General features: G+C 43.7%; 1 non-coding gene across 1 annotated transcript; it reads left to right on the top strand.

The window, feature by feature from the left end:
* The first annotated feature begins 8,115 nt into the window (after positions 1-8,115).
* On the top strand, positions 8,116-8,187 carry TRNAD-GUC (transfer RNA aspartic acid (anticodon GUC)). The gene has a single exon. It is a non-coding gene; the product is annotated as a tRNA-Asp (tRNA).
* Positions 8,188-9,176: the final 989 nt, after the last annotated feature.

The following is a 9,176-nucleotide window of genomic DNA, read 5'->3' as shown; positions in this document are numbered from 1 at the left end:
AGATGAGTTACTACTACCTGCTCCGATCTGATGGTGCAGTGCCAGCTACAGGCCAGGTACACTCTGAGGGGTGACTGACATTGTCTACACTCTGAAGAAAGCCAGAAGAGCTGGGGAGTTTATGCCACCATCTCTGCCCCTCAGGTGTCCTTATCCAATAACCAGGAACATGAAAACCTAAGGTTAAGATAACTCTGACACATAATTCAGATTCCCTCAACAGGATCAAGCTGGAGATACCCTCTAAAGGGTTTGGCTTGAAAGCTTACCCTTACTGGGTTTCTTCCTGTTTCCATGATCTGTTGCTACATCACAAACTACCCCAAATTCAGGTATCTATCGTTGTGTCAAAAACTACCCCAAACTTCATCTATGGCTGCACAACAAACTATCCCCAAGGCAGGTGTCTTGTAAAAAAAAAAAAAAAAAAAAAAAAAAACCTTAACCAAATCACCTCTTGCCCTGGGGACAAAATCTTATCATTGCCATCAGATGACATGGGTTGCAAATCTGGTTTCCAAATCTGGTTGCTCTATTTTCAAATATAGGAGTAGAGCGGCCTCTTGTCTTGGCTGAATAAGAGTCACAAATATACACTCTCGTAGTTTAGAAAAGCAAATTCCAGTTACCATGTACCATTTGCCTTACGGCAGATAGCATAGAGAATGTGATTCCTAAATCCCACTAGGGTTTTATAGCTAGCTTTCCTACCTAGCTTTCTCTTCATGAGTGACAAAAGCCAATCTTGGTTATATCAGTGCCTGAGCTGGAAAAAAACACGTGTTCCAATGCCATCTTTAAGCTTCAAGGGTGAAATCTGCCTATTAAATTTCCATAGTCTAGAAGGATATTTCAGAGCAGACACTTTTCCTGGCTAATTCCACAATAAGTAGAACAGTATTTTCTCTTTTTCTTTTTTCTGAGCTTGTTCTTCTTTAAATGATACAGCGGAGACACTGTTACAACTTGATGTTATTATATTTTCTTGTTAAACTTTAATCCTAATTCTCAATTTAGTTCCATAATCACTGGTTTTTAGTCTCTAAAACGTTGTTCTTTAATTAGCAAGATAGAGATCAATGTCATACAAAATATGTGCTAACACAGAACTAGATTTTGCTCTCCTGTGCATAGATGCCAAGTGTGGAGAAAATAACCTGCTCCAAGTTCAAGGGAAACTTATCTCATCCCAGAAATAATAGCCTCCTGTTTCATGGGAAGCAGCAATCTTGAAATACCGAATTTTAACAACGTACTTCCCCCTCCCCCTATGAATTTAACATATATGAAATGAAGGTATGTCTAGTAATTATCATCGTTTAATTGGCTTTTTTCTTTCATAGTGGTACATAAAATAATGGTGTGCCTTAAAACTGGTAATGTCTGAGTTTAGATGAAATGTGGCAATCCACATCAACTCAGCCAGAGAGAACTGACTAGACTTCAATATTAAATGCAGGTGTGTGAAAGCAAAGAGGAAAAACTGAATTGCCTCTCTGATGTAGCCCCTTTTGGACACTTCCAGAAGCCAACAGCTATACCCAAAACTTGGAGTGCTTTTTGCAGCTCATTATCTGTATATACTACCTCTTGCCTATTGCAATTTTGAGCATATTGACCATATTTAGAATGAGCCCTAGAAGAGATTCATTCTAAACATGAATGTGTAGCTTTATGGAAATAAATCTTACAACTACCCAGCTGGCATTGGGTTAGGTTTCTATGACACACTTTTCTGTTTCACAAAAACTGCCCTTGGGGTTTTGATGCTAATAAGGGCTCCAAGACACAAGTGCAATAATTCTCAAACTTTAATGAGAATAATCTTCAGCATTTGTTAAACATATTCATCCCAGGGCCTCACCCCAGACCTTGTGATTCAGGAACTCTGAACGGGACGGGGTGGGGAGGCCAGCTGTGTGGTTGACAAGCTCTGTGGGTGGTTTGGACACACACCACGGTTGACCACTGCCCTGTGGTGTGAGAACGCCAGTGCCCCACGCATGCACACTGGTACATTAAAGGTGAGATTTCCCGAGTCCAGCATCTGCCTGGAGTCACCTGGTTGGACGCTCACACTGATCCCTGGGCAAATCTCGAGCCCATATCTCTTCACACCAGCTCTGTTTCCCCCATGATCTGTTGTCAGCCCTCCATGTGACCACCCAGACCCAGGGCATATGTGGCAACTGTTCTTTTTTTTTTTTTTTTTTTAATTTTTATTGGAATATAGTTGCTTTACAATGTTGTGTTAGTTTCTGCTGTACAGCAAAGTGAATCAGTTATACATATACATATATCCACTTTTTTTAGATTCTTTTCCCATATAGGTCATTACAGAGTATTAAGTAGAGTTCCCTGTGCTATATAGTAGATTCTTATTAGTGTGGCAACTGTTCTAAAAAATGCTTCTTCAGTCAAAAGGAACTGAGGCCTAAACTAGTTTACTTCAAATAGTGAAGGGGCAAGGAAATTTGTGTTCATTAACATTGATTTATTTGCCGACTAATTTTCATTTTAAAGGCCACGTGGAAGCTGCCTTTTCCAATACAGGGGGGATTCTAGCCCAGTTCAACACTCAGTGCTGGGCCTCCGCCTCCTGTCCATTTAATATACGTTCCAGACAGTGGGCATGGTGGACTAAGCAATGGCTCCCAAAGATGCCCATGTCCTAATCCCTGGAACCTGTGAATATGTTACCTCACAAGATAAAAGGGACTTTGCAGGTGTGATTAAGATAAGGGGAGAGTAGCCTAGGTTACCCAGGTGGACCCAATGTAATCTGACGGGCCTTATAAGAGGGATATGGGCAGTTCAGAGTCAGAGGGAAGAGATGGAAGCAGAGGTCAGAGGTCGAGAGAGGTGTTGGACCCCTGGCTTTGAAGGTGGAGACAAGGAAGTGGATTCTCCCCTACAGCCTCTAGAAGGAACGAGTGGGCTGACACCTTGATTTTAGACAAGCGGTACCATCCAAGACTATAAGGTAATACACTTGTGTTGTTTAAGCCTCTACAGTTGTGAAAATTTGTTATAGCAGCAATAGAAAGTTAATACAGGGGGTTTTAAATTATTCTTCTCACTTTAGAGCTGAAAATTCTCTGAACAAAGAGAGACCTACAGGAGGCCCAAGGGAGCAGGCTTTGGGTGGAGCCTGAGAACCAGGCCACCGACTGTTCCTGTTTCTCAAAAGCAGATGTGATTAATAGACTGTGACTTTGATTCTTGAATAACAAATGCCAAGGTCTCCGGGCCTGATCTAGGAGATCAACTATATTTGGCAACCAAACAGAAGCACCCACGGGTCTGCAGTTCTCCTCTTCAAGCTCATTTGTGTCTGAAAGCATGCTTGCTTGCTTGTTCCTGGGAAAGGCTGAAGTTTCTGTTAGAGTTTAGTTGAAAGGTTATCCACCAGTGTCCCAAAGAAGATAAAAGAAAGTGTGTCCCGCAATCTGTGTCCTACAGGAGTGAAAGGGACTAAACCGTCCCATGCCTGGAAGTCTCCCAGGGTTCTTGAATAGATGTTTTCTAGACAGCAGGTGCTGCCTTTTACCGTCCATTCAGGGTCCTATCCCTTGCCCTCTTCCCCTCTCCCCAACTCCTCCATCCCAATAAGGTTATCCAACACCAATTCTGAAGCTTTGGGCATCTTGGGATGACTTTCCCAACCAGGAAGAGGATGGGGACTTTGAGGTGAGAGTGGATGGTGTCTCCTGTCTCAGCCCTACAATCCCCTATTCCAGCTGCTTCTCCACTGCCGGGTACAGAGCCTGCAAACTGCAGTTTCCAGCCTGGCTTTCCACCTGGCTCCTTGTCAGATGCCGCCAAGGGGAGACCCTGGCAGGAGTTCAGAAGAAGCTTTTCTTCTGTAGACTTGGTTGTGCTTCTGCAGAGTCAGGGCAGCCATGGAAGGGGAGGCGGCAGTGGCTGAGGGAAGGGGCAGGCTCCTGGTTTTCTGCCAACTAGGCCCTGACAACAGCAGGCTGAGGGCAACGAGCAGCAGTTTTTCTTTCTTCTTTTTGCTCTTTCTGAACTGGAGGCGGCAGACACTTGCTGCAGTGACTGATCTTTGGGAAGTCATACCCTCCCACCTGTCCTCCAGCTCTTCTAACACCTCACGACCAACCTCCTATTTCAAAATCTAGATCGTCTGTTTTCCTGATTAGATGAGGAAAACCTGCATCTTCCACTTTCATTGACAAGGGCCAGAGTCAGTGAAACCCTTTATCTACCCTCAGTATCGTGGGTTGGGATTCCATTTGAGTCTTTCCATCAAAAGACTCAAAGTACAGACCTGCCCAGAAAGAGGAGGTAGCTAGAGCTGGCTGATGCACGTCGAACAAACCAGGTTGGAAGCCAATGTTTTTTCTTAGGTACTCTTGGTCTTAGGTTAGTTTATCCAGATAAATTCTCCAAGGTGAGGGTCCTGTGGGAGTGACTTACTGTGGGTGGTGTAGGCAGGATGCAACCAGGCCTCCCAGGGTCACTCCAGCCTGGCCTCCAGGGGAGCTCTGGAGTGTGAGTGGCCTCAGAGCTTTCGTGATGATTGCAGCCATAGGTCATTTCCAAGGGTCACCCTCAGGGGCCGTAAACTCCCAGGTGATTTTGACTAACTCTAGTAGCCTGATAACAGGCCTCTGAAGAAGAGTTGCAGGTGTGAGCCTTTGGAACAAAAATACACACAGAAAAGATATGGGACCTGGGGAATCCAGCCAGAGAACTGACAGGGCCCCTCTGATTAAGACTTGTACCGTATCTGACTGTGAAAAGACCTTCAGAAAGGGGTGGCCAGCCCTTCACTTCTGCCTCTCAAATTTTATGCAAGTTCCTCTTTGGCCAACTCTAACCCAGAATCGTAGGGGGAAAGGGATTCTAGGAAATGTAGTCCCCAGCTGAACCGTGTTAATGACAGAACAATCCAGACAACTAGCCTAGCTGTTTTAATAAAGTATCACCAAACTCAGGTTATGGGTGGGCCTTCTGTCGCTAGAATATCCACAGGAAACTGTTGTTGGATATTCTCCCAGCCGTACCAGGAAAAACTATTGATACAGCACCCTGTGTGGCCCCCATGATGTGCTCCATCAAATGGAAAGGGGTGGTCCACAGGTGGGGAGGGGAGGATAAAGTTCCAGGCAGCAGCCTGGCCCTGGAAGGTTCTAGGCCAAGTCCTCACCTCTCCACTTCTCTCCAGTTCTGGCCCTCCCACCCTAGCACCCCCATCCCCAGCTTCCTTGAGACTCACGTCAATTCTCAGTGCTCATTTGGGGAATAAGAGATACTGCTCACTGATGACTTTGATCCTCTTTGCATATAAATGTAAAGGCAGTGTGGTGTTGCAGCAAAGAGCATGGTCTCAGAAGCCAGATTTCTGAGTTCAAGTACTAGGTCTACCACTTCCCACCTGTGCGACCTTGACCAAATGACTCAGTCTCTATGCCTCAGTTTCCTCATTTGTCAAATAGGAATAGCGTTACTACCTATCTCATATGGTTGTTGAGAGGATGAGAGGAGTTAATGTGTCAATCACTTAGAATTTATATGAATAACATTCATTAAATTTCAATGACTAAGTCACTTTATTTAGTGATTATGTACTTTTTTTTTCTTTATATTCTACTAAAGCATTACCCAATGGGATCTGACAATACTTTGAAACAAATTAGCATTGTCATGTGTAAGAAGACAGAAGTACACGATGACATTTTCAAAACTTTCTTATTCCTACTTGTCACTATTTCAGAGTGACCTTTCCCCAGATTTGTAAAGTTTTTATCATACATGGAATTTACTCTTAAAAGACAATCTTTAGGGAAATTTTCTAATATAGTGATTACAAAAAGGTTAAAGACCAAGTATGAGGCATTTGAAGTCGTCTTATTTCCGTCAATAGCTGGCAAATTTCACCAATAACTATTTGCCTAAGTAGCAGGAGCATAAAGCCATCAGAAAGGTTTGCAAGTGTTGGGTTTCACTAAAGATTCAGCAAGAGTAGAAATGTATTCTCCCAGAGAAGTAACTTTGAGTTCCTCATGTTTGGTCTCTAAGAAATAACTGGTATAGTCTAGTGGTCCAATATGATGAGTCACTGTGGTCAGAATTTTCCCTCCCAAAACACTCATACATGCTAGTGGGACTGAATATTTTGTCCAGCCTCCTTGGAGGACAATTTGGAGATGTCTGTCAACACTTTAAATGCTTATACCCAGTCATATGCTAAGTGTTTGTTGTATAATAAAGAATTCGAATAGTCTTTGTCTCAGGTTCCTAGGATGGAACCTCTAAACGCTTGGAATTTCCTGAGTGTTAGGAGTGCTTTTGTTATTTATGGTGGGCTCCTGGGGTTGCACCTGAGTTAATGAGGTGACGTGATGGGCTCCTAGGAAGTTTCAGGATGAGCGCTGGCTGTGTCAGAGAGATAGATCCTGTAATTAGAGGGTTGGAGCTTTAGGCCACCTGCTGCTAGCCCAACCTCCCTCCCCTGGGAGGGGACACGGCTGGAGACTGAGTTCAATCACATGGCCAATAATTTAATCAATCATGCTGCCATATTGAAACACCAATAAAAACTCTGAACACTTGAAGCTCCAGGAGCTTCCTGGTTGATGAACACATTGATATGCCAGAAGGATGATGTGTCCCTGCAGCCACAAAAACTCCATTTGGGAACCTGCCAGGCTTCACCAATAGGTTTCCTCATTTGGCTGGCCCTGATTTGCATCCTACATAGTATAACTGTAATAAGTGAAGTGGTCTCCTGAGTTCCATGGGTCATTCTAGTAAATTATCAAACCAGAAGGGGTCACAGGAGCCCCCACATTTGTAACTAGTTGGCTAAGAAGTGTGGGTGGCCTGGGGACCTCCAGACTTGCAGCTGGTATCTGAAGTGAGGCCAGCCTTGTTGGGGGCTGTGCCCTTAACCCATGGAGTGTGCACTAACTCCAGGTAGTGGCAGAATTTAACTGAGGTACTGCAGTGTTTAACAACCAGCTCTCCAGGGACAAGGGAATCCCTCATGGGTAATGATTGCAGGTTCCCATGATGTAAATACTCTCACTATGGCCAATTCAAGTTACCGGTGTGATGTCATTGACCACGGAGCTGGGAAGAGATGCATTTGACCTGGTCCTCATGGGCCTGTATAAACTGACTCCAGCATATTATTGCTTGTATGCTTGGACCAAGCAACTCTGCTTCTCAAAACACAGCTGGCAGACTTTCCCCATCCCAAATATGTACAAGGATGTTCATTGTGTGTTGTTTGTATTCATAAAAGATTAAAAACAATCTACAGGCCCACCAATAAACTTAAATCATTGGGCATGAATAAAATGAAATACTCTGCAGGGTTTAGAAAGAACGGGGCAAACCTACACCGATGTGGAGTAATTTGCAAGATGTATCATTAAGTGAAAAAAGGAAGATGCAGAACCGTCTGCAGGTTGCTGCCATTTAGCATAACATGAAGGGAGATATATATTAACTGTATACATGTGTAGACTTTCTTGGGAAGGAATACATAAAATTCTAGTAAAAGAGGTAGATTCTGGGAAGGAGGATTGGGAGATTTGAGAGAGAGACACTACTTTTTATGTAAACATTTTTGTACTGTTTGCATTTTGATGGCAGCTATTTAAAAAATTAAAGCCACAAGCAATGATAGAAAGTAGGGTAATTGGAATGAATGAGTAAATAAATGAATGAGTGAACCTTTGAACAAAATGACCTTAGCTCTTTCATTGAAGTTAATACACTTGTCACTGATCTCTGCACACAGCTCTGTTCTAAAGGTGACAGGGTTTAAAAAGAAACCATGAGGCAGTCTCTAACAGTGAGGTCAAACACTGAAATGCCTGTAGGAGCCAGGTGGACATCATGAATGCAGGAAGCTGTCCAGGTGGGGGTCATGTCAAAAAGAAGGGCTCCCGCCGAACTCGAGGGAAGCCTTGACTCGGCTATAGCAGCCGTTGGCCTGCAGCAGTGCGGGCCCAGGGTTGCCAGATCTTTTGACTTTTCAAGAGAATTCAGAAATCCAAAAAAATTTCTTGTTTAAAGTAAGCAACAAATACAAATCTTTTAACAACATAATATGAACCAGAGAAAATCCATTAGGGGAATTCCCTGGCGGTCCAGTGGTTAGGACTCAGCGCTGTCACTGCTGTGGCCCGGGTTCAATCCCTGGCTGGGGAACTAAGATCCCACAAGCTGTGTGTCACGGCCAAAAACAAAAAAACAAAAATCCATTATAACTTTGTAATTTTAAAGAGGAGGACTACTTTTCCACAACTGAAATACAGGAATTTGCTTAGGTTGAGCTTAAATGAGTAGCAAATATTTGGATTTCGCAGTCTAGGGAAAGAGATTTTACCATTTTTTTCCCCTTAAGTCCATCATTATATTTAATGATGGTATTGGTAAAGTTAGTGTCTTAGTCCATTTGGGCTACTATTAAAAAAACAAAACAAAAAACCACAGACTGGGTAACTTAGAAACAACAGAAATTTATTTCTCACAGTTCTGCACGTGGGAAGTCTCAGATCAGGGTGCCAGCAGGGTCACGTTTTCTGGTGAGGGCTTTCTTCCTGGTTCACAGCCAGTGCCCTCCCCCAGTGTCCTTATCCGGTGGAAGGGGCAGGGAGCTCTCTGGAGCCTCTTTTATAAGAGCACCAGTCCCATTTATGAGGGCTCCACCCTCATGACCGAAGCACCTCCCAAATACCTAATACCATCACCTTTGGGGGTGGTTAGGATTTCAACCTATAAATTTGAGGGAAAAACAAACATTCAGACCATAGCAGCTAGTTAAGTCTGAAACCAACTTCTCTTGGCAGTGTATACTGATTAACAGATTTTAAAAGCTATGAGAAATTGCCAGGCCCATGCAAAAGTGAGGGATGAGAATGGGAGAAAGCTCTAAACGTGGTAGCTGGGCAGACCCAGGAAGGCAGCCAGAGAGGGGAGCCCAGATGGAGGCAGTTAAAGGAGAGGACTACAGTACTGCCCGCCTTGGGAGGATGGGAAAGAGGCCAAAGACCGGAAGTCCAGTCATTATAAGGTAGTCTTTTCCAGTGGGTTTTCTTGCTTATTGATCTGCCTTTCTGAATCCCCTGTGTCTCCACGCTAGCTTCATTAGAATTGCCTGTGTCCGTTAATATCTGCATTATAACTAATTTATCCCT

This window comes from Eschrichtius robustus, chromosome 12 (assembly GCF_028021215.1).
Source record: "Eschrichtius robustus isolate mEscRob2 chromosome 12, mEscRob2.pri, whole genome shotgun sequence".
NCBI lineage: Eukaryota > Metazoa > Chordata > Mammalia > Artiodactyla > Eschrichtiidae > Eschrichtius > Eschrichtius robustus.
This window is presented reverse-complemented; position numbering and strand designations above follow the sequence as displayed.